The 13,206-nt window shown below is 35.0% G+C and overlaps 1 protein-coding gene across 3 annotated transcripts in view; it reads left to right on the plus strand.

Annotated features, from left to right (window-relative positions):
• Positions 1-13,206, plus strand: part of SGCZ (sarcoglycan zeta) — a gene marked incomplete at its 3' end in the record, with an annotated part of 441,296 nt that overhangs the window by 224,601 nt on the left and 203,489 nt on the right. The gene's annotated exons all lie outside the window — the stretch shown is intronic.

Here is a 13,206-nt window from a genome sequence, read left to right on the forward strand (position 1 = left end):
GGAAACTGTGGAGGCTTTCTCTTATTGATGAGACAAGTTCAGCATGGTAGTAAAGAGAAACTATTGAAGAAGTGGTTGTATTGCTGATGATTTTTGCTGAATCTGGAAGTTGAATGAATTCCCTAGATTGTGCCCAGTAAAAGTTGCTTTTTTCTTTTCACAGCCACAGACAATTTCTAGGGTATGCAAAGGTGTTTTTCTGCTGATGCACTAGCTGCCTTCCCAAAATGCACAGAGAATTAGCTTACTCTTGCCAGTTTTAACAGGGAATGTTTGGCTTTTCTCCCAGTTCTTTGTTTACTGCAAAATTTGTTGCTTTTTGAGCCACAGTTTTGTCCCTTCTCTCTTTTTTTTTTTTGTGTGTGTGTGTATGTGTTTATTCTTTTCATGCATTCTTTGCATAGCTTTACTGATTGTATCATGCATGTCTTCCTCAAAGCTCATTAAGTAGGCTTTCCCCCCTTGTCTATGGATATGTAATCAGTTATAAATTCCAGTCTGAGTCACTTGTAGCACTGAAATGGACTTCTGGAGGACATCTGCTCATTGTCCTGTCCTTTTATATCTATCTTCCCATTAACATATTAATTTTTGTTTCCAGTCTTTTTCTTCTTCTGAATCATTAAGGAGTTTGTATCTCTCTTTGCTGTACCTAATCTCCCTCAAATATCCTGTTCACAGGAATCACACTGAGTAATGACATCTGAATACACAGTCTCCAAAAAATCATGTGTTTCATGTTTGTCAATTTTCCATTTTGCTGACCCTAAGCTTCTTGCAGGGACAGACAGCTGCACACTGTTTATTCATAAAGCTGGCTCAGTATAGTTCCAGAGAAGAGCACTTATTTTTCCTTCCATTCTTCCAACAGTGCTTAGAAGTATCTTGGAAGATAAAATGGTGTAGGCACTGAATCCTTCTTCAGACTCTCAGTATAAAAATTATGACTGACTTTGTTTAATTCCAATCAATCTTCTCTTCATGAAGCTATACTGATTCTGTTTTCACAGCAGGGAGAACACATTATATGTAGGGTGAGTCTCATTTAATTTTCATTACTCATTTGAGAAAAGTTGGGAAAAACTTGTACCTGCATTAGGCTATCAAAGGATTTATCCCAGTTGCCCCCAGTAAAGAACTGAAGGTGGTTGAATACAGTAAAGATGAGATAGAGATGAGTTGTAGATGACCATCTGAATCTTTCTAGATTTCCCACAGTGCTTGAAAGGATTGTAGATTTTTACCTCAGAAATTAAGTACAGTTCTGTTGTTTAAACCAAGGAAAAATATACAATGAGCTCAGTATTGCCAACTGAGCTAGTTAATGTGTTAATGCGCCTGGCAGAAATGTCACATTTCATTATTACATATTTAATGTCTTCCTTACTAACAAGATCTTGGAACCCTTGTTCAACAAGGAAACAACTCTTGTGTGGTTGATCTTCCATCCTCAGTGCTTTGCATCCTGCTAAATCTGAACAGGTTGACCATTGGGGAATCTATGTACTTCGCATGCATCTTCTGGAAGAAGAAAATGCAAACAGAAATGGAATGGAGGAAGTGAAGGTGTGAGGATAATTACAAGAATATAGTAAAGCATGTACTTCCATTTTTGATTAAAAAAAATTTCCAAGGTGAAAATTTTGTAAGGGTGATTTAGCAGTTTAGATACCCTTTTCCAAATGAATATTATGCCTTTAATACCATCAACTGCATTTAAAACAGATTTTGAAAATATTGACAAAATATTTTCACCTTGAGGTTTTATATCATTTAGGAGCTTTCAAGCAAACCTGTTACATTTCTTTCAAAAATATCAACTAAAATATGAAAAGAAAGTAAAAGTTGTTTGTTTTTTAAAACATGGAACTGAATTGTTTATTTATTAAAGATGAATTTTAAAATGCAGAAAACAGTAACTCCACATTTCACGTCATAAAAAAGGAAATGTTACTCCAGTGTTGTATTTGTAATGCTTTTTTCACATCATTGAGGAAGATGATTCTGAAGGTTACTCTCACTTGAGAGTTTTATAAATTGCACCTCATGTTCAGCATCTGTTGGTATGCGATTCTTTGTGTGACATCTCATTGGCCATGTGAGTGCTGGAAAGATGCAAAGACTTTTATTACAGTATTAAAATGCCATGGTGATTGTTTATAAGGAGACAGGCGTCGGTACAGGCCATCACTATGAAAACACATTTATATATTGTGAGACTACTAATCACAGGGAACAGTTACATCCATTAGTAACAAAGAAGATGAGAGAACTTAATGTAAGGGAGTTTATGCTGAAGACAAAAAGGGAAAAAAATTAGGTACTTATCATATCAAATAAAAAATATGTGAACTTAAGCAGTGGAGCTGTAATTTAATCTTAGATTCCTGGTATATGCACAGACATCTCAGTGTTCTCCATCTCCAATTATAGATTAATAACCGAAATCTGTATTTGTTTTCTGTTAGTTTCTCTAACTATTTCCATTAATGCAATTTCTTTGAGACACTCTGAGATTATTTTAAATATTAGGTTGTTCATGAGTGTTATCTCAGCATAATGGTGGTAATTAAAATATTTATTTATTTATTTATTTATCAGATTTATCCCATGGTAAAATGCACCTATTAAATTTTGTTTGGAGCAGGACTCCATTTTGGTAGGTGCTATAAAAAGAGAGATTACTATATACACATATCAATTTTTATATATTTATATGTATTTTTTAATCTAATTCTGGCAGTGTGATCTATCTTCTTCTATTAAGAAAAATTCTGCTATTTTCTTGCTGTACTTTATCAGGCAGGCAAGTGAAATATAGCTTATATTTGTAGAGCTGAGGATACCAGTAAGATTTGATCCATGGATTTTTCGTTTGTGTATCGATATCATTATAATTGCTATCAGTTAAGAAATCTTCAGAAAGGATGGGGAATCTGATTCAAATGGAATATGGGGTCATCAAATTCACATTAAGATTAAACTGATTAACTTAGTGTCACTTTGGGACATAGTATTGTTGCCTGCTTCATCACAGAAGAAACTCAACAAATGCAAATCAAACCCAAAATGTTATAGTTGTCTTTTTAAAGCATACTCATGTTCTTCATATCGTAGCACTTACTCAATGTGGCTTGTTTTGTACTTTTTCATATCTGGTCCGTGTATTTTTAATTTGAATTAACAGAGATATAGAAGAGACATGCTTGTGGCTTTAGATTTACAAGTGTTTGTTTCCCAGCCATACAACAGAGTTACACTACAAGTTTATGCAAATAAAAGGAAAAGGAACGGTACTTAAAAGCTTGTCATCATTCTAGAAATCCATTATTTGGTTTGCACTTCCCATCTCTTCCATGTTCTTTGATGTGGACTACATCATTATACCACCACATGAATTTTAGACTTTAGCCTACAGGTAGGAGCAAACTAGCTAAAGTGTATCTTTCCTCTCATGGTTAAAGTGTTCATTCCACTTATTTCTTCTAGTCCAGATGAGTTTGTTTCCCTTGATCAATCTGCCACTCTTCAGACTTCTTTCCTGGCTCTTGAAGATTGCATTTTTCTATGCAACCATCTACTAGAACTGATTTAACCAAACATATCACTCAGAGGAAAATTAGTGCCAGCTTGTGTGAAACTACTGAAATGTTGGTCCTGCTCCTGTCCATTTCTGCATTTGCTGGGTTTTCTTTTCATGCAATATCCTGAACAACAACATTCTTCACCTTATCTTCTCAGTGACCTTAAGTGAGGGAGACAAGTAGAAGATGTAAAATTCCAGACACGGTGCTTGTGGACATGACCTGCGTTATTGTGATACATAGAGTGACAGGGATGAACACCAGCCAGGATTATAACAAAAGTGGTGTGTTGTTTTAACTGAAACCTGATGATTTACTCTGTTTTTCCTGGTTTTGTTGATATTTTAATAGACTTTATAATTTCTTCAATAAGACAAATTTAATCTGTTTATCCAGTAGCAGTAATATTTGAGAGAAAGTCCAGAGAGCTATAACAGGTGCCAGAGCTGTATCCTGCTGCACCTTTGAGCATTCTATGCATCATCTACTTGTCTCCTCAGGTATTTTTTTTTCTCAACAGAAAGTCAGCAATACTGAATCTTGTGTTGCTGTTACTGGACTGCTTCTGCTATCCCACTTAGTTTAATTAACTTATACAATTTTGACAGTGTAGAGAGATATAGATATAACTCAAAAGTTACTGTAAAACATAACATGAAAATTGAGATATTTCTAAAGCTAAATAAAGTGAAGTAATGAGTAAACTTCAGAAACCTAAGTTTATTTAAAAATATATACTGCAAGTAAATTGTAATTGTTCTGGTTATTGAAAAATTAGCTTAAATAGCATATTACTAGGAAACATCATAGCCTCAGACATATTGGAATCCAGCTTCCCGAGGAATACATTACTACTTAGAAATCTTCCGAATCACTGGATTGTGGGAAAAAATATGACTCTATTCATTACAATTTTATTTATTCTTGTTAACATACTGTGGACTTCATTGTGCAGTGGGCATTACAATTAAATATGTTAAACACAGAACAGCCATAAATGTTCTCACTAAGTAATAACGGTAATAGTATCAGCTTACTGGTACCTATTTTTGTGAAGTGATAATTTTATTGGCGAACAATATTCAAGATGCAAACATTTATTGTCCTTTTATAGATAATTGTTCCAATAACCATTTAGTGAGTACTGGCATCATAGGGACAAAATTGTGTACCTCAGCTGCTGTCCTGCCTGTGGCTGTAATGAAGTCTCTGTAGTAATCTAATTGTATTGACTTAGCAAAAAACCAGAATTCTAATTGACAACATAAAGCCAAGCAAATTGTCAGTAAAGATGCATTGACTTAAGCCTTTTTGACATTGATGTCTAAACTTTTCTTTGTAATGAAGAAGAAAAAACAAGATTCTTCTGAATTATTGAACATCAAAACACATAAAATATGTAATCCACTCATATTAGGTACAGCTTGATAGTGAAGTTATTTGCATGTTCTTTCCTTTAGATTTTCAGGAGTGCAAAGGGGTTGCCGAGTGTGTTGCTTAAGAAATGTCATTTTTGAGTTTCGAGTACAGAGGCACCTCTGTTTCTGAAGTGGCCAGGGTAACAATCTATGCCTGAACCAAAAAGTCCTCAAACTCTCAGATTAGAATCCTAAAATCTCTCATATTTGGCAGCTCTTCCTGACAAAAGTAGTTGGGTCTCCCTGAGTAGTCAATCTGCACATAAGTTTTTCAAGTTGTGGATTGAAGACTGAAAAAGTGAAACCTTCCCTGTATCATCCTTCACTGTAATGTGGTACTGACTAGGATGTGCCCTAGCCATAGCCAATATAAAATAAGGAGCATAAAATTTCTCCAAAATATTAGTGGTCCCTAAAGTTTGACTGAGGGCCCACTTAGTGTAAGTACTTTCTACTTAGTAATCAGTACCTGAAGAGATTAATTTTAGGATTAAGTGCCTTTAAAAAATAAGTGATCTGTGTCTGGATCCCAACCGGGAGTATTTTTTTATAAAAGATAGGACATGAGCCAGCAATGTACCCTTAACACAGAGAAGATAAATGGTATCCTAGCCGGCATCAGGAAGAGTGTTTCCAGCAAGCTGAGGAAGGTGGTCCTTCCCCTCTATTCAGCACCAGTCAGGCCACACCTGGAGTTCTGTGTCCGATTCTGGGCTCCCCAGTACAAGAGAAACATACAGATCCTGGAGAGAGTCCAGTGAAGGGCTGTGAAAATGATTAAGGGATTGGAGCATCTTTCCTATAAGGAAAGGCTGAGAGAACCGTGACTGTTTAGCCTGGAGAAGAGACAGTTCATGGGGAATCTTACATATGTATACAGATACCTGAAGGCAAGTTGCAAAGAGGACAGAGTCAGGCTGTTTTCAGGGGTTCCTGATGACAGGACAAGAGCCAGTAAGCACAAATGGCAACACAGGAGGTTCTGTCTGAACATCAGGAAACACTTTTTTGCTGTGAGGTGGACTGAGCACTGGCACAAATTGCCCAAAGAGGTTGTGGAGGCTCCATCCTTGGAGATACTCAAAAGCCAGTTAGACACGATTCTGAGCAACCTGCTCTAAGTGGCCCTGCTTGACTAGGGGGCTGGACCAGATGACCTCTAGAGGTGCTTTCCAAGCTCAGGCATTTTGTGATTCTGTGACATACCCTAATGCAGGTCTCAGAAGGACAACGCTCTCAAAATGCTTTTGAGTTACTGTTTTAATAGTGATTTATCCCAATTCTAGTAAACAGAAAATAGAATCTGACACATGTAAAATTTTCGATCAGGACAATAAGCTTTTACACTGTTTCCTGTTACAGTAATGTGCAATGGAGTGATGCGACTTTTATCATATCTGGCCAACAATTTATGGCCCAGTGACCATTTTTACCAGGGTCAGTTGCTGACATGCTTTTGTCTGCCTTTAGAAAGGCTGATACCATAAAGAGAAAACTTTGCAGGTCTCATGCATAGCCCAGATAAGATGTTTTCAAAGATGGCTGCTCTATCCGTTCAGTATTTAATTTTCTAAGAATGCATCTCTACTACCTTGTCAGTCCATTCAGAGTAGTTAAAATGACCCACACTAACTCAAGATAATACCATAATTTTCTATTATTTTTATAAATCAGTTTTAGAGTACCAAACTTACGAAAGAGAAGAAATCATTTGGCTGCTTCAACACATGCTGTAAGTGACAGCAAGAGCTTTGTATATGGCTGTTTGGCATTATAAAAGCTTTCCGAGAAAATCCATTCTTTTATTCATAAAAGCCACTTGCTTGCCTCCTTTGTATTTATTGTTGTAATGAACTTCTTGATCTCATTCCAGTTCTTGATTTTAGTGTCAAGTTTGGGTTGTAACGTGTTTAGTGTTTGTGTATTTGCTGTACAAGAAATGCTACAGTTCTTGTAGTATTTCCTGCTTTGTGTGATACATTTTTCACTACATACGGTAGACTTCCAGCTAAAGTCTACAGAGAAAACGGTAAACCAAAATTTCAACTGTGGGCTTAATTAATGTCACATATTGCATAAAGTGGAAGCAAAATGAATGACCTATTATAGTGTCATACAAAAGGAGAGCAGTCCACAGCATGAGCTACTAGCCAGAGGACATGTTGCTGTCAGTGTGAGTGGAGAGACACAGCTTGTTCTGGTAGTAAATCATCTATATGATGTCCTGAGCTATTGCTAGTTATGAGCAGATTGTTTTGGCTTTTTTTTTTTTTCGCTCTAAATGCTGATGTGAAGAATTTTCCCTGTAAGCTATAGTTTTTCTTCTATTTTTTACCTCTACAGCTCATCTCATTGTTAATATATTCCCTACCAACCCAAATAATTATTGGGTCTATACACTGTCCTAATGTGTTTTTATATTTTAAAATTCCTTTAGATTTTCATTCTGTCTATGAATTAAGAAAATTATGTGCAGAGAATTATCAGTAATGAAAATATCTAGAAGCAGTGTCATGTGCCTGCCCGCAATTACAATACCTGAAGTAACAAAAAATATTTTTTTTTGGCTTATCTGTTTCACAATGTGAGTAGTAAAAAGTTTCAGATTTTTGTATCTCTCAAATTAGATGATTTCATAGGTTTTTTGAATATAAGTAAGTATTTGCTGTGATAATACATTATCAGATTTGAAAATTGCTTGTAGATTTAAAGAAATATTTTCCATTTATAATTTAACAATTATAAAATTGTTCCCAGAAATATATTTCTTTCACCATTAATTTTCTTACATCTTGATATACCTATATTGGTAACTCCTCTTAATAAGAAATATCACCAAAAAAATGAAGTCTAAAAGAATAGTCATGGAAAGAAGTAATGCTTTCCTTTCTGTTTCATTTGTATATATAGCAAACAAAATAATGATTTTGAAGTTCTAAATCTGGAATGTTTTGAAAAATAATGGGAGTTCTTATTAAAAAAAAAATCTATCTCATGGCATCCATCTTCATTTTATTGGGCGCTTCTTCAAATGGACAAATTTCAGTGGGTCAACATCCTCTCATTGAGAGCACTCATCATTGAAAATTTCAAACCACTTTTAATCACTGTACTGGTGTTGCAAACATACTGAGTGTGGTTTTTCTGTTCTACAGCCTTGGGAATGCAGGCAGGTTTTATTAAACACTTAAAAAAATCTGTTACTGAATAATATTTTTCTCAAAGGTAGGAATATGAAAACTTAGTTAATAGCAAGGACTGTCAAGTGAAATGTATTATTTGAAGCTATCTGAGTAAGACACTGTGTTCTCTAAGGAATCTGAGTTACAGCATTTGCTGTAGGGATGGTGAAGTCTTTGAGACCTTCAACTCAAGCTTCTCAAAAAGCTGAAAAGAAACTGGGAGAGAACATGAACTAGAAAGCCTAACTCTTGACCAGCTCTCATTGTAATGCCCCCAAACTTATATTGCCTCTAAAGCAGAAGAAAAACTCTGAAAGCAATGCCAAATGGAAGGCGGTGGAATGAGACTTAAGTGATTCAGCTCTGAGTTTTTCACTAGTTTGCTTGTTACCTATAGGGAAGTTTCTTTCCCTCCCTGAGCTTCCACTCCTCGTACATACAACGATGGTGACACTGATCTTGTAAAGAGCTTTGCCTGCTTGAGACATATTTTTGGGACAGGAATAAAACTGGACTCCCAGCCTTAATTACAAGAGTAGATTAGTTCTTTTAGAACTGAACAAAAGTGTAATTATCCTGGCAAATCATTCATGAAGCTTCTTTCTTCCTTCATCCCCACTGAGATACCAGGATTTTATTTGGCTGCCTGATTTTCAAACATGTAAAAGCCAAATGAACTTGTGTAAAAGCCAACTGATAACTTTCTGCTCTTTCTGCTAAGTATAATCATACTCTTTGGTAGTCATCTTCATTTCTTAGAGCTTTGATCAACCGTATTACACCCAGTTTAGCCGCCTACCTGTTTAGCAGCTAGATGAACACACAGAGAGGTGATCTTCCTAAGAGCTTCTTCATATGTTATGGGGAAGGTACTGCATTAATTTTGGGTTTTATCCAGTCAACTACACTAAAAATCATATTTTCTCTTCAAAACACACAACACAATTTTATTGCCAGTAAACTGGAAGTCAAATTGCCTGCCCAGATGTTAAGAGCAAATATTGGATTGTTTTGCCTGTTTGACTAACAATTTGTAAATAAGAACAATGATCCTTTTATTTCTTTGCTTAGTTTTGAATCAGATTCTTCTTTTATAGCTCTTAGAAAAGAGCCATTAGCCGTTAAGACAAATTTCTATTTCTCTAGAAAATTATTTGCAAGGCATTATTGTATTCTAAAAAGATTTTGTTAGCACTTGTTTAAGTAGATTACCACCCTAACTACAGGATTTATACCAACAATCTCATCATCTAGATTTAGTTAATTTGCTCATTGTCTTCTCTTTCATTTTTCTGCTCTGAAATTTTACCACTGTAAGAGATTTTTCCAAAGACCGAAATAAACTTTGAAAATGTAAAATGTCTCTGCTCCATTCTTTAATTACTTTTATAAGTCAAAGCTATCTGTTCCAATATTACATTATGACCCTAAAATATCAAAAATTTAAAGGTCGTTGGCTTATTTGTGATATAGATTTCTTGCTGTGTGCTTACTCAGATTCATCTGTGCCTAGTGAATATGCACAATCATATTTGTTATGGTACTGAATAAGATCAAAATATGTAGGAGTAGGTGAAAATGAAAATTAAGAATTGTGAATAATATATTCAGGTACAGTTTGGACATGACTAAATAGTTTACATTGTTATGATAGGTTCCTTTATCTTGCTTATGATACTTGTTCATTGCAGTGTAAGAATTAGTTTTATTTCTTCATAGTTACTGAATAATATATCACATATTACTTTGGATTTGAATTAGAAATCTCATTAATTATGAGAGCACAGGAGTTATTTTTAATTTCTTTAGTATTTGGCTCTGGGTTGCTTGTGACATCGTGTATGTATGTGCACTCCATGGACTTTACTGTTTAAAATGCTAACATTGAAACATTTCAAAGATTAAATGGAGCCTTTCTGTAATTTAATTATTTTTGGTTTGAAACCTTCAAGCATCCTAATGTCAGAAACCCAGATAAACTTTCAAACCATAGTTCTTGTCTCATTTTGAAATGTTGTCACTAGTCATTTCATATTTACAAGATCTGGATAATGGAATAGCATTAAGCTTACACTGCAAACAGATTTTTTTTAAATGCCCATTTAATAATAGTTCATAATCAATAACGTCTGCCAGTCACCTAGTTTAGAATGTATATTTTTATAATGCATTTTAAAAATTCAATAGGATGAAATAACTCAGTCATCAAAAGCCTGTATGCATATTTTTATGTATTTCTATTATCTACATGTATGCATATTTATTAATAAATACCAGTGTATGTATTTTTATACATAAAGTATATCCTTTTAATGATCTGGAATTTCTTTATCTTTTCATGATTTGCAAAAACACAGAGCTCACAGCAGTTCTTCCTCAGTTGAAAATACTTATCTGAAGTAGATATGGTCTAGTATCCTTCCAGTTACTGATGATAAATCATGATACTAACCGGAGATATTTATCAAACATTTATGTGGTTTTTGTCTTACAGCTTTTAACATTTCCAGGTACTAATTACCAGACCAACTAGGATTTGTTTTGGTTTTTACATGAGTATAAAAATCAGAAGTGAGAGTGCTGCCAATAACTGTAACTGGCCAGATTAATAATCTTAAAAAATAAAGGCAAAATAATAATAATATTTTTGTATTAATAGCACACAGTAAATTCTTTGGGCGTGTTTACTATGTACATATGTGCAGTTCTTAGAAAACTGATCCTTGTGGGAGGTTGGGAAGAATTGATGGTCTGAACAACTTGCCTTACGTCTGAAGGCAGCTGGTGGTGTGTGGATCTGTGCTCCACTGTGGAGCCCTACCAACAGGAGTCAGTCTTTCACAAACTTCTCCAACCTGGGTCCTTCCCCTGGGGTGCCATTCTTCAGGAACAGACTGCTCCAGCATGGGTCCCACAAGGGGTCACAAGTCCTGCCAAAAACCTGCTCCAGTGAGAGCTCTCCTTTGCTTTACAGACTCATTTGGGCACATCCTCCTGCTCTGGTGTGGGGTTCTCCATGGGCTGCAGGTGGATATCTGCCTCACCATGGTCTGCACCATGGACTGCAGGAGAATCTCTGCTTTAGAGACTGGACCATCTCCTCTCCCTCCTTCTTCAATGACCTTGTCTGCAGAGTTGTTTCACATATTCTCACTCCTCTCTCCAGATACTGTTGTGTAGCAGTGTTTTCCCCTTCTTAACTATGTTATCCCAGGGGCACTACCAACCTCACTGGTGGTCTCAGCCTTGGCTAGCAGCGGGTCCAACATGGAAATTGCTGGCATTGGCTCTGTCAGACATGGGGGAAGTTTCTGGCATCTTCTCACAGAAGTCACTTCTGTAGCCCTCCTGCTACCAAAACCATGTCATGTTAACCCAATACATTGATATTTTCAGAAAAAGATGACATCACTTTAATAGAAAATGTAGACTGTGTATGAATTAAACTTTATAGAAGACCTGTTCCTATAATAAGTATCTGAAAGAAAGGCCGTGATATCCATGACAATGGTCAACTGCAGTTAATATGTGGGTCCAAAGACCTTTGGGACCTAATTATGAATTTGGCAGGGTTTTTTTAATGTTGTTGAAACACTTGAGGCTTTTCTCCAAAGATTTCTTTGCAAAACCAGTATAAGTCTTTGGTGATGATTTAACAAGTTTATGGTAGCCATGCATTTGTCAAATATTAAAACAAGTAACAAATCACAGCACATAACTTATCTACCATAAAGACATGAAATAGAATGTTATAATAAGCAGCCTCACTCAATTGAACAGTATATACTGAGGGAACTGACTGATGCCTGCTTATGGTGATGAAATAAAATGTTACCATATTTAACAATTGTGTTACAAAGGGCATATTTCATGGGACCCCATTCATAGTTTTAGGGACAGTGGTACTTCGGGCATTCTCACAATCTGAAAGTTGACTTTTCAACTATTTTTAATGGTAATAATTGTTTTGTAAGTAATTTATAAACTAAGGTCAAAAGACAATGGAAATAGTGTAAAAATACTCATATAAATGTACAAATCAAACTAAATGCAAAACTAATGACAAAATGTAATCATGCATTGCATTTATTTTACAATGGCTGACTAAATAAGTGCCTAGAAATTAATTATAAGGAGGAAGATGATTAACCCTTTCATGCAGTCAGTTTCTCAATTCATAAGGAATTCAGACACAGCTAGGATGAATACTGCCTGGCTACAATAAGGGGGTGATCTAAGATCTTGAATCACGGTGATACTTTGCTCTGAGAGGACTGAAAAATGTAATTGAGGGAAGTTCTGTTAGTGAAGGTTCACTGCATAAGTAAACTGCCAAACATTAAATTTAATTTGAATTATGAGAAAATTTAAGCTATTCCTATTAAAATAAATTGAATAAAAGTTAAAAAAAATGCTTATTTATTAGCTTATTTAAAGCCTGCTTTGTAAATTCATTATTTCTGTTTTGACTTATTTCAGTGACATGTGTTGTAATATGGATGTGTATTCTATGACTTGTAGCTGTTGTAGTTATTCACATGGACATGTTTCAGGAAGAACTTTTATATAAACAGAAGCCAATTGCTTTAGTTTCAAGTTTAAGTCAAAGAGAAAAGTTTACACCTTCCAGTCTAAAGGCAATGTGACAGCTGAATATGAATATAAGTATCTATAAAAGAAAGTTAAGGTTGTAGAATATGTTAAATGGTTTCTTATTAAATGCCATAACCATTTACTCTGAAGAAGAATTAATTATAATTTCTTTAAGCAGTTTGGAAACAGTCACTGTTTATTTGTATGCTAGAAGAACATAAATTGGTTCAGGAAAACAAGTAGTGGTAGCATCCATATCTCCTGAAGGGCAAAATTAAAGCTTTGAAGGGTTTTTATGTTTCTTTTTGTGTAAAACATAATATATACAATGGCATACTTTTGTGTAAAATATGAGTATATGTATAATGGCATAAATTATTGATTTAATATACTAGATACAATAAAAAGAGTGGTAACCTCATTTCTGAC

The sequence above is a fragment of the Nesoenas mayeri genome (genome assembly GCF_963082525.1).
Source record: "Nesoenas mayeri genome assembly, chromosome: 4".
Taxonomy (NCBI): domain Eukaryota; kingdom Metazoa; phylum Chordata; class Aves; order Columbiformes; family Columbidae; genus Nesoenas; species Nesoenas mayeri.